General features: G+C 34.0%; 1 pseudogene; it reads right to left on the bottom strand.

Annotated features, from left to right (window-relative positions):
• Positions 1-17,421: 17,421 nt before the first annotated feature.
• On the bottom strand, positions 17,422-18,205 carry LOC122737184 (annotated as a pseudogene).
• Positions 18,206-21,904: the final 3,699 nt, after the last annotated feature.

Below are 21,904 nucleotides of genomic sequence, written 5' to 3'. Positions count from 1 at the left end.
GACAGAAAAATAAAATAAGTTTTCTTTGTACATAATTTAATTGTCATACTACCACTGGGTTTGTAGATATTGAATAAATATATAGTGCATTTGGGCTATGTGAGTTTTCAGGTTGTAAATCTTTGTTTCTTAAATAAAATAATTCACTAAACATAATTTTCAGTATTTATTGCATACCAAGTAATATTTTCCCAATGGAGATGAAATGTTTCCTAAGGTTTCCATATTTATGGAACGTACCATCTCAACAAAACCCTTTCTTTCAAAACTCTCAGGAATGAAGATCATACAAAAACTTATATTTTATCCAACTTTCACATATTTACCTTATGAAACACATTTGAACCTTATTAGAACTATGATAGAGACCAGTGTTCAAGTCTTTCATTATACAGATGAAAAAACTGAGATCCAGTTAGTGTGTGTGACTAGCCCATCATTAGATATTATTTATACATACATACATACATACATATACATATACATACATCTATATATGTATACACACACACATATATATATACATACATCTATATATGTATACACACACATATATATATATATACAACTGAGAAGGCATTCTGCCAGCTGGGATGTCAGCTACATGATAGGTACACCTAGTCTGGGCTACCCCAGTTTAGTGAGCAAGCTGCAAGCCACTGAAACATCAGAGCAGAAATCCAGTGATCAGGTCCCTGGTCCCAAACAAAGGAAGTTTGGGACAGTACACCCAGTACTCTAGGAGCAGTGCCCAAATTTAAAAGGTATGAAATAGGGTAAAATATGAGTAATAAACAGAAAAGGACCCTCACAATAGAAAGCTACTATAGTAACAGGGAAGACCAAAACACAAACTCAGAAGAAGATAACACTGGCAAAATGTCTACATGTGAAGGCTCAAAGGGGCAGATGAATTCATCTTGAGACCAAAAAGCACTCTAGGAATAGCCCCAAATCTCTTATTAATCTTATTAATCAAATAAGAGAGGTAGAAGAAAAATTGGGGAAAGTAATAATTATGCAAGAGAGTCAATAGCTTGGAATAAGAAAACAATTAAAAAGTACAATTGGCTTGGGGCACCTAGGTGGTGCAGTGGATAAAGCAGCAGGCCTGGATTCAGGAGGACCTGATTTCAAATTCAGCCTCAGACACTTGGTACTTAATAGCTGTGTGACTCTGGGCAAGTCACTTAACCCTCATTGCCCAGCAAAAAAAAAAAAAATACAATTAGCCAAATGGGAAAGGAATGCAAAAGCTGACTAGGGAAAATAATTCCTTAAGAATCTAAATTGGACAGATGGAAGCTAGTGACAAAATGAGACATCAGGGAGCAGTAAAGCAGAATCAAAAGAATGTAAGAGAAAACATAAAATATCTCATTAGAAAAGCAATAGACTTGAAAAATATATCCAGGAGAGACAGTTTAAGAACTCTTGGACTACCTGAGGGCAATGATTAAAAAAAGAGCCTGGATAGCATATTTTAGTGAATTATCAAGGAGAATTGCCCCAATGTCTTAGAACCAGAGTAAAAAGATAAAGAAAAAAATCACTGATCACATCCTGAAAGAAATCCAAAAAGGAAAAATCCAAAGAATATTGTAGTCAAATTACAGAATTATCAGATAAAGGAGAAAATACTGCAAGTAGTCATAAAGAAACAATTTAGGGGGATCTGAGTTCAAATCTGGCCTCAGACACTTGACAATTACTAGCTTTGTGACCCTGGGCAAGTCACTTAACCCCAATTGCCTCACCAAAAAAAAAATTAAAAAGAAAAAGAAAATTTATATATCAAGGAGACACAATCAAGATTAAACAGTATCTGGCAGCTTCAACATTAAAGGATTGGAGGATTGTGATATGATAATCTGAAGGTCAATGGAGCTTGAATTGACACCAAGAATCAACTACCCCCCAAAATCGAGTATAGTCTTTCAGGAAAAAAGATGGACATTCAGTATAATAGGGTACTTTAAAACTTTCTTGATGAAAAGTCCATAATTGAACAGAAAATTTAATCTTCATTTGAATGAAGGGTAATATATATCTATTTGATAATAATGGTGACAACAATGATTAAGATCTACTATAATGACTACAGTTGTATATGTCATTTTCATGATTTAAAGCTATTTGAGGTGTATATCTAAGTAATGGAATGTGGATCATATATAAATAACCCTTTCTTCCACAATACTCATGAGCACAAATTGATTAGGGAAAATTTCATTTTACATGAAAATCATTAAGATATAGTCTATGGAAGGCAAAGTAATCAAGTCTCTGGACAAAAATATTAACTTAATGTATGTTGTTTTGAAATTGTAATTGAATTTGTAATTTGAAATTGTAATTGCTAGTGTTATAGATACCAGTTTGGGGTAAGCATGTTATTAATTTTTCAATATTATGTCAGTAAAGGATTGACCACATCTCACTAAATTTTCATGGTCTCAGGCTGTGTGGTAAAGAAAGCAGGGAGAGAGCTTCAGCATGCCAGGTAATACAAGCAGGAGAAACATACCAAAAGATCCATGCTGTCTGCCACAGAGACAGCATGTTTTCTCAAGGAGATGTAAGAGAGACATTGAGAGAAAGAGACCATGTGGTCTTAAGAAAGAAGTTCCAAAGATGCCCCAGAAGCTACAGACAGAAGCTCCACGATACACAGATGACCTTTTATGTTATGTTCCATGGCTTTTTTTTTTCCTCTTGATAGAGGCAGGTCATTATACATTGATCAATGCTAATTGGTTATTATCATTCAATTCCATTGCTGGACATGACTTGAAGGTGGTCTGCATTAAAATGAATTATAGATATGACATTAGGGAAAAGAATGCAAAAGACCCTCACTCAAGTTGCTTAAGGGAAAGTCCATTATCTAGGTGTGGTTTAATACTATCTGTCCTTCTCCATCTACAAAAAACAATCTATCTCTATTCTTTTTATTTTCCCTTTGGTTTCTCCCAGATGAGACATGATAAAGATTCTCAAGGAGAACTGAACTTTCTAAGGTGGAGGGGGGAGAGAAAGGACTGATCCCTGGGTTCCTGCAGATATCTATTATTAATTATTTTCTTATACTTATGACCTTTAATTTAGAGAATTCAGTCTTGGGGATCTTTGATATTTCATTCTTGTTTTACTATAACCTATCTCCCTTCTCTTCCCTAGAGTAAAAGCTTATTGTTTTTATTTTCTTTTGTGTTTTGTCTCCCTGATCATGGTTTTAAAATTTTAAATATATACATATAAGTTTTGCAAGCTGTAATCTTATATACTTATACTTATGTACTTACATATATAAATACTTATATACATATAAATACATGTATATATAAGCTTATATATATTTATATACTTGTGTACATATAAGTTCTGTAAACTATAAGCTATGCATATATATATATGTGTGTGTGTGTATATATATGTATATATACACACACATATACATATACATATATAATAGACCAGGACATACCATACTAGATATTTCATCTGATACTTAGAAAAAAAGTGACATGACTGTTTTTCATGTAGTTTACCTGTGTAACTTCAAATCTGCATATGTTCATGAATCCCTAGGAAAAACATTAACAAGATGAAATGAATTTTTGGAACCAGTTTTACATATAACAATAATGTTGCCATACAGAATTTCCAAAATATGATACCTGGAGCACACAGTGACTTTTTATGTGTTCAGAAGATAATGAATGCAAATCACTTTAAACATCTTAAATAACTGCCAGTTAGCAGCAGCAACAACAACAGTTGTAGCAGCTTATAGTCATCAGGCCAAAGGTCTAGTGATGACTTCATTCTGAGCCCTTTACTCCTCCTGAATTCAAGTAAAGTTGACAATCAAAGAATCAACACATCTTTATGAAGTAATTATTTATTTCTGGGGTGTAGATGCTTACAATGAAATTTTAACAATGGGCTTTTGGTAATCAATTAGAAATTGCTTGAACACACCCCTTTAAAAGTAATAAATAAATCTAAGAAGCCTGGAAAAATTAGAAAATAAGATAATTAGTGCCTTTTTAATTCTATTATCAAGGATAACCATTTTTTTTTTTAACTTAAAGCTTCTGTGGAAATTAAATCTCTATAAATTATCTTTGGGAAAATTTGTTCAGAAAAAGAAACAGATATGTGCCACTCAGACACATGTGAACACTTTATTAAGTGTTTATTGAATTGAATTGATTTGACATTCAAACCTAGGAATTCTTATTGACCTGGCAGTTAGCAACTTTCATAAACATTGTAGAATTCTGTTTGATAAAACAGATATTTGTTTAGTTAACTGTGATCATATAAAAATGATATTGGTTAATGAATTTGGAATGGTTTCTTTATTCTTTAAATTTGTTCTACAGGACCAAATAAATTCTGTAAGCTATAAGATTAAGACACCTAATTATTTCTGCTTTGTTGTATAACTCCACATACTAGCACTCCTGGCACACAGCAGCTATCTAATAAATATTTGTTGATAATAGCATTTACCATGCTCACCCTCCTAATATGTACTTTGTTTTCAATCTTGTTATATTAAGAGAGGTAAGAAAACATTTATAGATTTGAAAATACTGATACAATATCTCGATAAAACATAGTAACTCCTATATTCCGTATGTGCTGGAAATAACAAGTTGCTTCTTATTTTGGTGTATATGTATACTCATCTGTTCTCTTATCTGGTAGAGAATTCCCTCCATCACATACCTGTCTATTTATAATTTAGTAAGGAATAATAAAAATTTTCCTGAAGAGATTAAGGCTTGATGATGTTCTAAATGATGCTCTAATGAATCTGGATTATACCACCATGACTCATATGATCTCTCATCTTTAAGTTTCCCTCTATCCGGAGGCCTTCTCACCGAAGAAGATCCTATTCCCCCTGAAACCCTTTGCCCCTTTCCATGAGTTCCTCCTGGAACCTTTATTATGTAGAAGGATTTAGGCCATGCATCCCTCATTCCTTTCCTGGCTCCTTCTGGACTTCTGTACTCCAGCACTATGTCCTTTTTATTTAGATTCTATGCTCAACCCCAGTACTCAAAAATAAACATATATTTAATCTCTGTTTTATTTATTGCCTTTACCTGTAGGCATTTAAGTTCACTGAAGACTTGGACTTTATTCCTTCTTTATTGTATTTGTATCCCAGGCACTTATGAGAGTGTGTAACACTTTAAAAATATTTGGTTTTGTTTTGTTTTCACATAAAATAGAAAATTGAATTCTGTTGGGTGTGGAGTCAAGAAAACTCCAGTTAAAATTCTACATCAAAGACTTACTTGCTGTGTGGTCATGAGTAAGAAATATAACATCTTTCCACCTAGGTTTCCTTACCTATAAAATGAGGATAATAATATCTACCTCCCATGGTTATTCTGAGGATGAAAAGAGATAATTCATGTAAATTGTTTTATAAACCTTAAAGTACTGTGTAAATGAAATGACTGCTCTTTGTTGATGTGTTGATTTGAGATGATTTTCTCAGGTTCAAATAGTCAATTAGTATTAGGGGTATTTGAACCCTGGTCTTCTTGATTCTAAGCTATTCATTCATTCATTCATGCTTCTGTCAGCTATATGGCTCACTCATAAATACTGTTTTTCTTTTGTGCTACTAAATATAGATAACTCCTGATTACCTATAGAATATGAAAACATAACTTTCTAATCCCTAAGCATATTTATACTGAGAATTTGAGGGTTCTCTTAAAAATGATTATCTCAAAGAAAATTATATTGCATTTTAAATAATTATTATAACAAAGTGAGTTAATAAAAAATTTTAGTCTGTTAAATTTTGTAGTAAAAGTGATACCAATGTTTCTATTAAGAGAGCTATAACTAGCTTTGCCCAATAGGGCTGAAATATGAATACACTGAAATAAGCTGCTAGTTAGCAAGAATATTTAGCTACAGTGGCAAATAACAAGAGTTTCTTGCTTCCACTCCTTAATAACTGAGCTTCTTCTCTCCTTAGCCCAGAACTAACCTACTCTTTGTCCTCAATCATGGCCTCACAATCACAATAGTTCAGTCCCTTTTCCCAAAGCTCTTGTACCTCCCACCTTTCTTTGCATGTATTTTTTGACATCCTAGGTATCAAATTATCTAGCTATGGCTCTTGGTTCTTTATAAAATAGAAAAAAAAGAAAATATATTACATATAATTTAATAAATATTCCTATGGGACATGAGAATTATGTTTTATAATTCTGATTCTGATAAAAATAAAATATCAAAAATGTGAGAGTTAGAATGATGCCCCTGCTGGGAGGGACATTGTGAACTCTGTCCTGAAAAGAAACCATGTGACTTTAGCATCTGGTAAGTGACATTTTCTGCCCTGTGAGTCCTGTCAATCAGAGCTACCAACCAATTAGCTTGGAGCTGGGTGTGTGTGTGTGTGTGTGTGTGTGTGTGTGTGTGTGTGTGTGTGTGTGTGTGTGGACAGCCCTGTTTCCTGTTTCACAGGAGGCTTCTGGGAGGAGCAAGGCTTTTCATGGCTGGATGGGGGCTTGGCGGCAGAGACAGGTAGGATAGGGAGAGCAGGCAAATATCATACTTTATCCACATGTTTCTCTTTACTAACCTGTAATATAATTTAATAAATACCCAATGCCCAAATATTGGTGCTATAGTTTTTCAAATATAAGGCGACCATTCATTAGATTTTAGACAGTGTAACTAGAATTTTTGGCACTTACAAAAGATAGGATGCCTTGAAAAAAATTGTTGATCTAGAAGTAGTGATATAATCTTAACAGTTCCCATTTGAGTGGAAGCCTTGATAACAGAGAAATTGAGGTAAATATATTTCTTAATCAGTCATGGAAATAAAGGCAAAGCATCTATGTGCTAGCAATTTTTAGGGACTATGTGATAGGAGGGATATCTGGAAGAACATTGTTTTTTCTTTAGATTCACTTTGCATAAAAGAGAATGGAGTCATTTTGTTGTTTTCAACAATATTGCTCCATTTCTACTCATGGCTAAGACCATTACATTGTCAAGAAAAATCATCACCTAGCAGATCTAAATAAGTTTATAACATTTTATGGCCCCCCACTAATGGATACATGTCATCAAGACAAACCATTTTAGTATAATTTTTGTACTACACAATGATATTACAGAGTTTATGTGAGGTATTCCATTTATGAGCGTAAAGAAATTTACATATAAAGTGGAGTAGTCCACAAAAGTGCCACATCATTAAGTTACAACAGAGTAGGACATACCCATTTCTTTATGATAGAAATGTTTTTCTTTAGTTAAAATATTTCTCTAAGGTATCATAGTTTCAGAAATAAGCACAACATTTTTTAAAAGGAATCAATAAAGTGAAATATTTGAGATATACTTGCTTATTCTGTTAAGGTATTATTTCTTTTTCACTAATATTTTAGCACCTTTATTGGATGACCTTAACTTTTTCTCATTCTAGGTGATATTGATTACTAGGAGTGATTTAAAAAAAAAAAAAAACTTCTTTTAAACATAAGGCAAACTATGAAAGATATTGCCTTATCCAAAAACCCATTAGTGTAGCTAGCTGTTTGTATGATATCTCATTTAAATGTGATTTAAAACATTCCAGTGCCATCAATTTCAGTCACCAACTTTCTGAGCATTTGAATTGACTAGGATTTGCCAACATCTTTTAACTCTCTAATGATAACCTTCCCCTAAGTGTGTTTTCTCCTTCTCCTTTACTATTGCATTAGACAATCAATCAGCTGTTACATTTTCCTCAATGCCATCAAAAGATTCAAATTGCTCAGCTTCTATCTTGATACCACTTAGTTAATATGAGATTAATTTAACTAAATTAATTACTCATTATTCTTGAAAATGGACTACCAACTGCTTACAATTTTTCCTTCTCTCACTTGACCTGGCCATTTCATCTGGCCCACCTCTATCAAAGATTTCAAGTTGGAAAAATAGATTTCAAGTTGGAAAAAAACTAAAAAGTAAAGTAAACATTTTTACAGATGAGTACAAAGAAGAACAAGGAGGATTAATGATTTGTTCAGTCACACAAATGCTTAGTGTCTGTGGTGTCATAATACCCACTAGTATCAAGTCTAATGCTCTTCCCACAATGCTATACTGTCTTACATGTCCAACTACCCTCAGGTTTCTCATGAATTTTACCATTTGAGGGAACTCTTTTGCTCTTTCTATAAGTTGCATTAGGATGGAAATCAGAAACACAACCAGATCATGATATTCCTTTTCTTCTGTTCATTTACTGACTTTTGCTATCATTGCCAGCAAGACCATGTGGTTCCAATGCACCAATTTCTGCTTTTTTCTCTTCCTGCAGATCTAAATATGCATATAGATGAAAATCAATTAAAATCCTTGAAGAAGATATTATTCATTATAGAGAAATATCCATTCATTTCTTGGAGTGGTGGTACAAATTGTATTTATAATGGGCCCCAAATGTTCTTTAGTGCCGGCTGGTGGAGCAGCAGCATCTCAGTAGCTCAAATTTAGAACTCAAAGTCCATCTAGCTCATTTTATAACTAAAAAAATAACCCACACAGTTTATTAACCAATGGTTCTTTGGAGATTTTTGAAGAATTCTAGTGAAAGACAACCCAGAGATACTTCTTTCTTGTAGGCTGCCACTTTTCACAGCATTCTTCCTAGAAGTCTGACACTATTAGTGTATGAGTTACTATCAAAGTGACAAACAACCCAATGTTTGGGGTCCCAAAGGTGATTTTCTTCATATGCCATATATATATGTAGTAATGCTCTGAGCTTCTGCATATCTAATTAGTCTTGTGAATAAACATCTCCAAGCTCTGGAGAAAATTGAATGGGAATAAAGGGCATTATAGCTTTTTATCTGTGATACATTCTACCTACAGAAAAAATGATCTGGTATTAGGGCATAAAAAAATTTCACAAGTAAATGCAGAAAAGAAAAATATCAAATGCATCCTTTTCCAAATCATACTGCAATAAAATAACATTGAATAAAATGTTGTAGAAAGGTATATTGAAAACTAATTGGGGATTAAATAATTTAATCTTAAAGATCATGACAACAATGAGACAACATACTAAAATTTGTGGTATGAAGCCAAAGCAGTACTTAGGGTAAAATTTATGTATCTAAATATATCAACAAAATTAAAAAAAGGAGAGATCAATGATGAACAGAACATGCAACTAAAAAAAATACTAGAAAAAGGACAAGCAAAAAAATCTCAATCAAAGGTAAAAGGAATAATTAATAAAATTGGATTACACACACACACACACACACACACACATATATACTTCAATCTCTACTAAAATTCCATCATATATATGCTTCTATATATTTATTGTATTTTTTATTATATAATGTGTTATATATTTATATGATATATTTATTATATACATATATAATTTCTTTATTTTTATTGGTGTTTTGGGGGGGAGGAGAAATATTTGGAATATTGAAAACTGTTCTTAAATGTAATTTAAAAAAAAGATTAAAAGAAAAAATTTTCCATTTAAGAAAAATGAAAACTCACAGAAATTCACTAACTTGCTCAAATTCTCATTACTAAGTAAGTCCCAAAAAGAATGCAGACAATAATGTAGTGTTAAATGTCTAACAAGGGATTTTTTTTAACCATTACACCTTTTAAATTTTTTTTCTATATTGTTAACATTTGTCTATAACTTTCTTAAGACTAGGTCATCAATACCAACAAAAAGCAAACCCTGACTTGTAGTGTTTACTGATTTCTCAGGCGTAAATGTTCATACTCAAAATTTAATAATAGTCTGACTTCTACATACCAGTGAATGTATGTCTCCCTACTCTCTCCTGGCTCAGTTTTAAAATAGATCTTGCTGTCATTCTAGGCTACTAGTGAATGTCCTTAGTTATATAGCTGGATGATCAATCTTCTCACAATGATGAATGGGAACTTATACTTATTTTTAATATTTGGTGATTTATGTCAAAGAGAATCCCAGATTTTCAGAACAAGTCTAGTTTCAAAAAGATGGATTGACTTGTTTATAAGTCACTGCAAAAAAACATTATCATGTAAGTTGTGATTGTTATCTCCTTAGCATCTCCCTGACCACTCCACCTCTAGTCAATATAGTAAGTAAGTTTATAAGTAGCTAGTATACAGTAACAATGGTAGGAAGTACAAATGAATTGCGTAACATATAAATCACTTACAAATGGTTCTATACAATAAGCAAGCTTAACAGTTACTTGAAAACTGTCTCATCAATTAGGAGAGCATAGGAGCCACTGGAAAGTGTCTCATTAATAAACTAAGGCCATATCCTGAGACTGTTAATTAAAGAGACCTCAGCTAAGCATTGATGTAAGGGCTGTCTGTTCCTTCTGTCTTAAGTCTATGAGACTGAAATAAGTTACAGACATATTCAATAATAATAAAACATCAGCAAAGCATTATGCTTATGAACTAACCCTAAGGTGTTGCTGATAATACTGAGATGATATCGATGTTAATGAACTAAGCCTAAAATGGCATTGCTAAGTACAAGTCCACCAACCACCATGAAAATCGTCTAAAATGAGACCTCTATCCCCTCAACACTCCACTACCTGTTAAGAGTACTTACAGCTGCATGCTCACAACTCTGATCTGCATCTATGTGTTTTTTTAAAAATAAGCTAAAACTGTGTTGTGTATGTGTTTTTATAAATAATTGCTATTGCTATTATAAGTTTTGGCAGTGAGCATATTTTAATTTTATTAACATTATACACCAGTAAATGTGTGTCTCCCAAACTTCTCATGGTGTCAGGCTGCTTGGTAGAGAAAGCAAGGAGAGAGCTTCTGCATGCCAATTAGCGTGATCAAGAGAAAAGCCCCAGAAGACCTAGAGGCCAGACAAACCTCCAAGAGCACACCAAGTGAGAGATTTCCTGGCCTCTTCCAAGAGTTTTTATCCTCTTTTGATTGAGGCTGGTCATTACACATTGATGAAAGCTAATTGTTTCACAAGCTTCAATTCCATTGTTTGTCATGACTTGAGGGTAGTCTACATTAAAATGAACTCTACAAGATGACATGTAATGAATGTAAAAGACCCTGGCTTGGGGGCAGCTAGATGGCGCAGTGGATAGAACAACCGCCCTGGAGTCAGGAGTACCTGAGTTCGAATCCAGCCCCAGACAATTAACACTTACTAGCTGTGTGACCCTGGGCAAGTCACTTAATTCCAATTGCCCTGCAAAAACAAAACAAAACAAAACAAAAACAAAACAAAAAAGAAGGTGAGACTTTTAGAAAGCCAGGAAGTGAAGGAGAGGAGGGAGAATTTTTTTTTGTGTGGAGCAATGAGGGTCACGCAGCTAGTAAGTGTCAAGTGTATGAGGCCAGATTTGAACCCAGGTCCTCCTGAATCCAGGGCCGGGGCTTTATCCACTGTGCCAATTAGCTGCCCTTTCCCTTCTATCTTTTTTGTTTGTTTGTTTGTTTTTTGGTGAGGCAATTGGGGTTAAGTGACTCACACAGCCAGTAAGTGTTAAGTGTCTGAGGCCGGATTTGAACTCAGGTCCTCCTGACTCCAGGACCAGTGCTCTATCCACTTCACCACCTTGCTGCCCCCCTTCTCTTCAATCTTAATGGTAGTTTATATGTGGGAATGTTTATAGAATTGAAAGGGATTGTAGTGACAATAAAGGAGTTCCTGAGTGGATCCCATAGCACAAGCCTGTGATTCCTTTGGAGAAACTTTGGCATTATGTGGGACCTGATGGGGAAGGAATGGCTATTAAGGGTGTATGGAATTAGTTTTCTCTACTTTATTCATTAGGTTAATATTTCATCATAGGATTCTTGGTGGTTTAGCTTGCGGATATAGCTGCTTTGCTTCGAGCACATAATTCTTACTTTGGAAGGTTTTGAGAGGTTGTGTGGATTGTAGAAAATATCTAATCTTCCATCTTTTTGGCAATGTGACCCACAAGTCTCACCCATCAAGTTCAAAGAAAGAAGATCATAATTTGCTCAAATTCTTAGGAAGTTGCATTTATTTTTTCCTGGCATGAAACCTATATTTGCTTCTTTGCATCTACTGCTTCTGGCTCTATTTTTTTAGGGTCAAGCAAAACAAGATAATTTTTTTCCTACATGTCAGCTCTAATGAATATCGCTATCATAAGATTGCTAAACTCTATTCTGAATTTATGTGGTAAAAATATCATAAAATTTCAAAAATTTTATAGGAAATAAATAAAATCCTCTCTCTCTCACATGATTATCATAGTTAAGAATTCCTTTGGATTGTCTTCAACTACTTAACTACTCTGTCACTAGAAATCATGTAGAATTTCCATTTCCTGAAGAATTACATGGGCAAGGAGATATTATATATGTACCATGGAATGAAAAACATAGGTAAAAGCTTATGAACAAATATTTACCAAAAAAGGGAATTTAAATTAGGCATTATTATTCCAAATTTTTTAAACAGCATCTGTAGAGTGAAACTTCAATGAAGCTAGAAATTGGTGACTTGAATAGAGGATTTTTCAATATCCTTCTTAACAAATAGATCAGGCCCAAACAAACAGAACACTTTAAATATTTTTTGAGGAAACTCAAGCTCTTGACCAATGGGTCTACATTATTTAGAGTTCCTTACTTCCCAGAAATAGCTAAAGAACCCACCACTGGAAAATCAAATGGATCTGTGCTTTTATATTGTTCAATAATAGTGGGTAAGGTTACATTTCTGAAAATTATCCCTAGCTTTTAGTCAAGTAATTCTATAACTGAATTTAGCTGAGTTCCACCAAATTCCCCTCTAAATAATTCTAAAATAAAGTCCCTAATAAAATTCTGGAGCAACAAACCCCACAGAAGTTCAGGTGAAAGATTTTTCCGGTCCAAGACAACTTAGAAAAGAACTGATGGAGCCTAAATGCAGATTGAAACATACTTAAAAACCCCACAACTTTTTCCATGCATGTATACACATTTATAATGCATGTATACACATTCATGATCTGTAAAAATGCTTGCCTTCTCTAAGTAGGGGGTAGAGGAGAGAGGGAGAGAATTTGGAACTCAAATTTTTATTTTATTTTATTTTGGAATAACATTTTGTTGTTTCTCTATTACATGTAAAAACAATTTTTAACATTTACCTTTTTAAAAAAAAGTGAGTTCCATATTCTTTCCATCACTCCCTCCTCCCCTCCATCCCTGAGATAGGAAGCAATTTAATATAAGTTTTACATGTTCAGTCATGCAAAACATATCTTCATATTAGTGTTGCGAAAATTTCTAAGTCATAGGATTAGCTGAAGGAAAACCAAAGCAAGCTGAAGAAAAGGTTTATTGAAAGCGAGATCCTGTCTCACAATAAAGCTGGTCTCAGGTATAGGACCCAAAGACCCCAAGCCACAGCATTTCGTTTTTCCACTTAAGACAGTGCCTCCTTGGTTGATGGCCACGAAGATTGACATTACATTAGAACCAGATGATTACAAGAGGAATAAATGAATGTCAATTAGAGGGTTTCTAAGACTTGATGACAGTATAGCATTTAAATCTGCTTTAATAGTATCTGTCTTACTTCCTTCATTATTATTTGCTTAAGCTACTAAAGAATACCTAGACATCTTAAATCACAGTTTTGTAGTCTATAAACCAATTATTACTATAGTTAAATCATTTATATCTAAAGGGTGGGGAAAATCTCACTTACACTAGTCATGGTGAAAGGAAAACACAGACCACAAAAAGAATAAAGAAATAAAAATAATATACTTCAATATGCTTTCAGACCATCAATTCTTTCTCTGGAGGTGGATAGCATTTTTCATCATGAGTCCTTTGTAATTTTCTTGGATCATTGTATTGATAACATTTGCAAAGTAATCCACAGTTGATCATCACACAATATTGCTCTTACTGTGTACAGTGTTTTCCTGGTTTTGCTCACTTCACTCTCCATCAGCATGTAAGTCTTTCCAGGGTTTTCTGAAGGCATCCTGCTTATCATTTCTTATAGCACAATAATATTTCATTACAATCATATACCATAACTTGTTTGGCCACTCCCCAATTTATGGGCATCCCCTTGAATCCCAAAAAAGGATTTCTATAAATATTTTTGTACATTTGCCTATATTCCATTTTTTAATATTTATTTGGGATATAGACCTAGTAGTATGATTACTGGATCAAATTAAAGGCAGTCTTTTAGCCCTTTGTTCATAATTCCAAATTGCTTTCAACAATGATTGTATCAAGACCTCAAATTAAATCTGCATGTATGTATATACATGTATATACATGTGTATACACAAAATGTGTTTATATATGTACAAACATGTTAATAATGTAATATATCTGTATTTTTTAAATGAGAATTAAGTCTAAGTGAAAAAAGAAGAAAAGGAAAAAAAGAAGTAAAGAAGAGAATTGAAAAAGGAAGGAACAAACCCAGGATATGATTGTTTTATATTCTTGTTTTCAATATTATTTTGGTTTATGAAGGGTTTTTACATCAATAAATTAATTATACAATTCAACTAACTCCTCTCTATTCTGAATTCTGAAGAAGTCTTATAAACAAAATGTCTTAGTGATTTTTATGAGAACTTTAAGTGTGATGATTTACCTTTTATAAATAAATATAGGCAATACATCTGTTTCTATTGTTAGTAAAAGACAGCACCATACATCTGAACCTTCTAGATTTCAAAAAATTCAAGAGAAGTTATTTTATTGTCTTTACAGGTTTCATTTTCTTCTTCCATTGCCATTTGTCTTCAAATATCTTCTCCTTTTTTCATTAAATAAAAGAGATATACCTCATATCGAGTGACTATAATTTTAAATATTCTGTGATTTTACCAACTATTCTAAGGAATGACTCAAGTATGTGACAGTATTGTGGGAAGAAGAGTGCATGAGCGATGATTGTTTCCTTTTCTACTCCCCAACAATAGGTCTAATGAAATAATGGGGACATTTTAGTTGGTGGGCATTTCTCTCTTATTGATACCAGTTATTTTGATTGTGAAGAAAATTTTAGTTTCCAGAAAGCAACAAAATTGATAATTATAAAAATTATGACCATATAGTGGAGTAATAAAAGGCTAGATCAAGTTAGGAAGCTAACGAAAGGAAAGCCTTTTTCTAAAGTTCCTTGTAAACAGATATTTAATAATATTTCACTTGGTGAGAAGTGGATATTTTTTTCTCCTTTTACTTATTATGGGACTCCTAATTTAAGGAAGTAAAAATTTAATTTAATGCCTTGTCCTGAAAAATCTTTACTGAAATTTTACTCCAATGCTTTCTGATATTAGGACATAAACCCAGATTTTGGAGCAAAATAAAACCATAAACTCCCAAAGAGGACACAATGTAGTTGGAAAATACTAGGTCAAGGATCATCCCTTGGAATACTCAGAGTTAATGGGTACATTAGGGACCAATATAGAAGGGAACAGTCAGAATGGAGGCAAAGGTTGCTAAAACTTCGATCTTCTTGCTGGATCTCTCAAGCCTCAGATTACTTCTGTGTCTCTGCTCCATCAATCACCTTTTATGTCTGATCCATATAGATTCCTTCCCATCAATCCAGACATATTCAGTTAGTGTCCCTTGATTCCATTGCCTTTTCAAGGTACAATCATAAAATTTTAATACTTGTGACTACTAAATTGTTAAAAAATAGTCTACTTGTACTCCACTTCATCCTCAGCTCATAAAATCCAAATATTTTTGACAGCACTCTGTTGAAATAGCTTTCTCAAAGGAAATGTATAGTCCCCTTATCTCAAGATCCAAAGACTTTTACTTTGCATCCTACTTGACTTCTTTTTCTTCATATTCCCTTCTCTTGTCTTCCATGAATCTCCTCTCTCCTTATTTTCTTTCTCTTTGTCTGTTTCAAGACTCTTTTTTGATATCTACCTTGCTCATAATGCTATTCTATACTTAAAATATTTCCCCAAAGCATTTCATTTTGTGTTCTATCTAGTATGTTTTCCCTAGATGATTTTGTTTTATCCCATGGCTTCATTCAAGTATCATCAAAATGTGTATGACTTCTATCTATGTGTATGTACTTATATGTGTATATATACACATACGTAAATATATATCACGTGTGTGCATAATACATGTATACATTCATAAAAGTGCATGCACACACATACATGCATGTTTGTTTTTAATGTGTATATATGTATCATTAGCTAGAGACTCAAATTCTAGACCTGTGTCTCAAATTGTTTATTATCTGAGGAACTGTTATAACTCTTTGCCAAATATGGCCAAAGTTGAACTTTTAATCCACCCCACCCCCACAAAAAAATGCACATTTCCTTTTTTCCTAACTTTCCTATTTTTTTTTGAAGTGGCAGTGAGTTGTTTTATTTCAACACACAGAACACAGATGAGACATCCGATGCCCAACTGTGCTAAGAATGAACTGTAGGGTGAGCAAGGCAAACAAATAATCCAAAAAAAAAAAAAAAAGGTTTACAACAGAAAACAAATCCCCCTCATGAGAGGTAGCTCCCAGCAGTATGAGCTGTGCTGGCAAAGTTCTTCTTGGCAAGGAAGGCCAAGGGTTCTTGTGCTTCCCAGTCTGGGGTAATGGTCTGGCCTTGACCAAAGGGTGATGAGTACTGAGATCAAAATAGCTCATCCATGAAGGTCACTGCCAAGGTCTTCATTTGGCTCTGCACACACTTGATCTAAAAGTGTAACTATGTATTGTGACCTATTAAAATGTAAACTCAAAAATAAACCAAGAATGAAGGCATGAGGACAATCAGTGATTCCAGTAAAGCATCAAGGGCTGCTGGCTCGGCCCTTTAAGAACTGGGCTGGCACAGTGCCTCACGTTTTGGAATTCCCCAGCAAAGTAAACACTCAGAAACTTAATAAGAAATCAGCAGACTCTGGGGGCAGCTAGGTGGCACAGTGGATAAAGTGCCATCCCTGGATTCAGAAGGACCTGAGTTCAAATATGACCTCAGACACATGACATTTACCAGGTATGTGACTCTGCACAAGTCACTTAACCCTCATTGCCCTGCAAATGAAAAAGAAATCAGTAGCCTCAAGTAAAGGACTCAAAAACCTGTTTTTTGGTGGTTTATGTTTGTTTAGTTGTTGTTGTTTTTGGTAGTTTTTCATATAAAACATGAAATCAAAGTGTTTTTGTTCTTTTCTTTAAAAACAGTGAGTATTTTTAGATAGAAAAAATATATGTGCTTCTCTATTTCCTTAAAAAAAAAAAAAGAACAGGCATTCAGCAACATTTCATGAGTACCCCACCCTCCAACCAGCCTGTCCTGGGGCAAGAATGTTAAAGCTTGTCAGCCTCAGTGACAGGTGGGGCCTGGGTCAGTGAGAATGCCTCTCTCTCACAGTAACTGAGCCACCTTCCATGCCAAAGTAGACTCTGTTGGCAATGTTGATAAAGAGACCCCTGTCCATGACTCCTGGTATCATTTTGATGTCCGTGTTCACTTCACTCCCTTTATGCATGCGGTCAAATTTCCAGTCTTGCATAAAGTTTCCATTGTCCATCATCACACTGTCATCACAGGGCCTGCCTTGTGCTCAGCCATGAGCAGCTCAGCCACTCCACCAAAACACCTAAGACAGGGCCCTGGTCACAGGCACCTACACCATCAGGATGACTTCAATGGGAATTCCCTTCACCCAGTGGTCCCCAAGGTTCTTTGAATCCTTCCTATAATCAGCAATAATGATGAAACATTTGGCATAGGCAGCTACAATCTTCGCCTGGGTAAAGCAGCCTCCACCACCTTTGATGAGATTGAAGTCAGCATCTACTTCATCAGCAACCATCAATAGCCAGATCCAGCTCTAGATCTTGGCCCAGGTCACTTAGGGGTAAGCCGTTCTTAGGTATTAGCTGCCGAGTCTGAAAGAACATAGGAATGCAGACAACTCTCAGGTTTTCTTGTTTTACTCTTTCAGCTATCCTTTCTATGGCATGGACGATGGTAGAGCCACTACAAATCCCCAGCATTTAATTATTCTTCACGTGGTTCTCCACAGCTGCGCTTCTGCTCAGCCGCTTGGCTTCCTCCATCTTAGACATGGTCCTAGTATTGGATACCCGCGGGAGCGAAGGCGCGGGAGCAAGCAACAGAGCAGGAGCGGGGGTGGGAGCGGGAGCTTGAGGGGCGCACCTTTCCTATTTATTGTTAAGGCAAATTATACTTGTGGCACTTCAAGCTACAGGTAAATAAATGGGGAGTAGTAGACTTTTTGTTTAAAGAAACCTGCGTTATGTGCTCCTGATAAGGCTATTCTTCTCTTCTGCATGGTCCCACAGAATAAGTGACCATAAAATGATAAAGAACAATGGTAGAGATTGTGGTCATCTTTCTATTGTATTTGGAGTTCATAATATCTGCCTAGAAAAAAAAAATGGGCTATTTGAAATCTTCTCTATAGGGGTCATACTAGCTTGTTCCCTTTTATTTGGTAGAGATAAATGTTGCTGTCTGAGGACACAGTGAGAAAAACACCCTAGGGATTTTGACAGGTAAAATGTCTTGTCCCCTGTCATACAATCCATAAGTATATGACAAAGGCATATCTTAAACTCAATTCTTCTTCACTTTGAGGCCAATTCTCACTCTAATCTTCTATGTTGTTTTTCATTATTACTGCTACTGCCACTTCAAAAGTACTTCTGAAGAGGGGACAGCTAGGTGGCACAGTGGATAAAGCACTGACCCTGGATTCTGGAGGACCTAAATTCAAATCTGGCCTCAAGCATTTGACATTTACTAGCTGTGGGACCCTGGGCAAGTCACTTAACCCTCATTGCCTCCCCAAAACAAAGAAACAAAAAGTACTTCCAAGGAAAGGCTATTTCCTGAGAAAATATTAAGTAATTGCAAAGATCTATGTTTAACATATCTTAGTCTGAACTCTAGAGAACTACCTAACATATTTAAGAAAGTCAAATAAGAAACAGAAATAATCACTTACAAGTGAGTTAAGTTTTTACCTTCTACAGGAAGTCTTTTACAATCTCTTTGAATTTCAGTGACTTCTCTGTGGATTTTTTCCAACTTATCCTATATATAGCTATTCTCATTTATCTCCCTCATTAGTATGAGAGATTCCTAAGAATATGAACTATCGTTTATCTTTCATTGTTTACTGAGTACTTATCTCATTGCCTGGCACATAAAAGGCGCCTAATAAATTATTATTGATTATTATTATTATTATTGACTGACTACTCTCACAAATATGTGTGAGAGGGACAGCTAGGTGGCTCAGTGGATAGAGCACTGGCCATGGAGTCAGGAGTAACTGAGTTCAAATCCGGCCTCAGACACTTAACACTTACTAGCTGTGTGACCCTGGGCAAGTCACTTAACCCCAATTGCCTCGCTAAAAAAATAATTAAATAAATAAAATATGTGTGAGAAGTGATCACTTGGAAAACATCACCTATCATATGTTTTGTAATATGTTTTGGTGCAGTGGTAGAAGTTTTTATCAAAATTAAGCAGTATTCAAATGATTGTCACACACAAAAAAATTATTTTCAAAAAATAAAAATAATAATAGTAAAGGATGTTGTCATTCAGAAATAGAGTTTGATCCTTATATTCTGTCTTTAGTTTAGCAAGTCTATTTGAAATAAAGGATATTTTCCAACAAAGAATAGCCACAAATAGAGTGATGACCTCAATTACCCATGCATTAGTTTCAAATTGGCACATTGCTTAAGAAATCTAGAGTTGAATATGTCTGATGAATGACTTAAAAACAACTCATTTTTTTCCATCTACAATATTCAATTACTGAGGCTTTTGATTTACTAAGATTGTCGTGATATCAGTGGGAGAATCTATACTAAAAATGAATAAGTGCTGCGATGTTTGGTGTGATAACTAAAAGGGTTCTCTAAATTGATCTGCAAAAAGAGCATGTGATTAATTGTGTATATCAAATAAACATTTAACCACCATGCATTCCATGAAAGCCCATATAATCATTATGTGTCTACAATCCATTTCTTTCCCTTTGAAGTTTGAGTGCAATTTCTAATAAGTTTGAAGTAAAAATGAAATGCTAACGCCAATGAGAAAAAGAAAGTGGCTCTGGCTTCTTGGTGTTGCTTTATTCTATTTCATGCACCAATTTTTTTATGTTTCTTTCTAGCATCTGCACTTTTATTCCTACTTTGAAATGGAAGATAATTTGTGATCTGAAACACACTTTCTTCAAAGTGTAACTCATTTCATGTTTCATTATGTGAATAAAAATCCTTAAAGTATTATAAAAGTTCATTTGATAGTATATTCTAAGAGAATAGTGATTTCACAGTTTAAAACTTGTTAACCTTCAGATACAAAACATAAAAAGAAAAAAATGGGTAAAACATCCCATGACCACCAAAGCCAAATCACACCAGGCAGATAAAAGGCCTACTATATGAGCTATTTAAACACATAAGCGGAATCTACATAGATTTTAAAAAATCACTTGGTATATAATGACAGTTGTTTCAGTTATATTCAGCAAGTATTCTATGAGGCTAAGTAAATATTTTCAGATCAACAGTTATACCTTTATTGTAAATTTGTTTACTAAGCCATGTCAATCATCTAATACAAGTTATTATATATATATACATATATACATATATAATATATATTCAGATAATAGTTAAATGAAAAGACAGACATATTAAATACCATGGAGTACATATTATAAAGCCTCATTCTTTTATAGAAATTAAAATCTATAAAATCAAAATCTTAAGGTAAAAATAAACACTAGCTTCAAAATTAACATTATACTTCAGAACAAAAACAAATATGCTTTTTCACAGAAGTACTAACATGGCCATAATGAGTGATCTATAAGCTTAAAATACACATCTGCAGTAGAACTACTGTATCATAGAAACAACTCCAAAAATATTTTATATTCAGACATGGCAACCAAAATGATGAATGGTCTATAAATGAGCATGCTTGGGCTAAAGAATTGGGTTATTTCAGTGAGAAATGAGAAGAGTTAAATGGAAACAAAGCTTCTTGCAAATATTTTATGATTTGTCATGTAGAAGAGTGATTACTCATTCTTTGTAAGCAAAGACAGTAAAAGTAAGGTTAATGTATTGAGTTTAGAGAAAGGTTGATATTCAATCAGCATGAGAAAGAATAATCTAACAATTATTTTTTTTTTAAAAGAATGGACTGCTCAAGACAACTATATCCCTGGAAATGCTTGATCAATTAAAAAAACTTTTATTATTTTGCATTTATTAAGTACCACTCTTTGTTATATGCTAACATATAAAAGTAAAAAATTTCCTCAGCCAGGAAATGTTTCACTTCATTGTAAAGAAGAGATAGAGAGTAGCAAAAGGCATTAGTTGTGTTTTTTTTTAATATAGCCATTGATAAAATCATATGAACAGAAAATGAGTGAACTTGTTAGCATTATACTTATTTAGACATCAAGCAATTATGAGAAGACAAATTAAAAGAAACCTTGAGAAGACTCCAAAGTTTTCTTGTTGTTTTGTTTTGTTTTTTATTGTCATACTGGTAGTTTAAGAATGAAACAAAAAAAAGTGGATGAACATTTAAAAAGATGTGTAAGGGTTTGTATAACACACTTGTTCCTTCATAAAAGATGGTGGATAAAACACATTTGTAGTCACAATACTAGAGGTGATAATAGAAGAAGTAGTAATGTCACAGAACTAGAGCATGTGTTCAGCAAAGACTAGTTCCTCTGTTTTGAGGGCTGCTGAACCCTTTTCAGGGCTGCTTTTCACCTTTGGTGTCTACCTTATCTACATAACTCTCTCCTT

This window comes from Dromiciops gliroides, chromosome 1 (genome assembly GCF_019393635.1).
Source record: "Dromiciops gliroides isolate mDroGli1 chromosome 1, mDroGli1.pri, whole genome shotgun sequence".
Classification (NCBI taxonomy): domain Eukaryota; kingdom Metazoa; phylum Chordata; class Mammalia; order Microbiotheria; family Microbiotheriidae; genus Dromiciops; species Dromiciops gliroides.
This window is presented reverse-complemented; position numbering and strand designations above follow the sequence as displayed.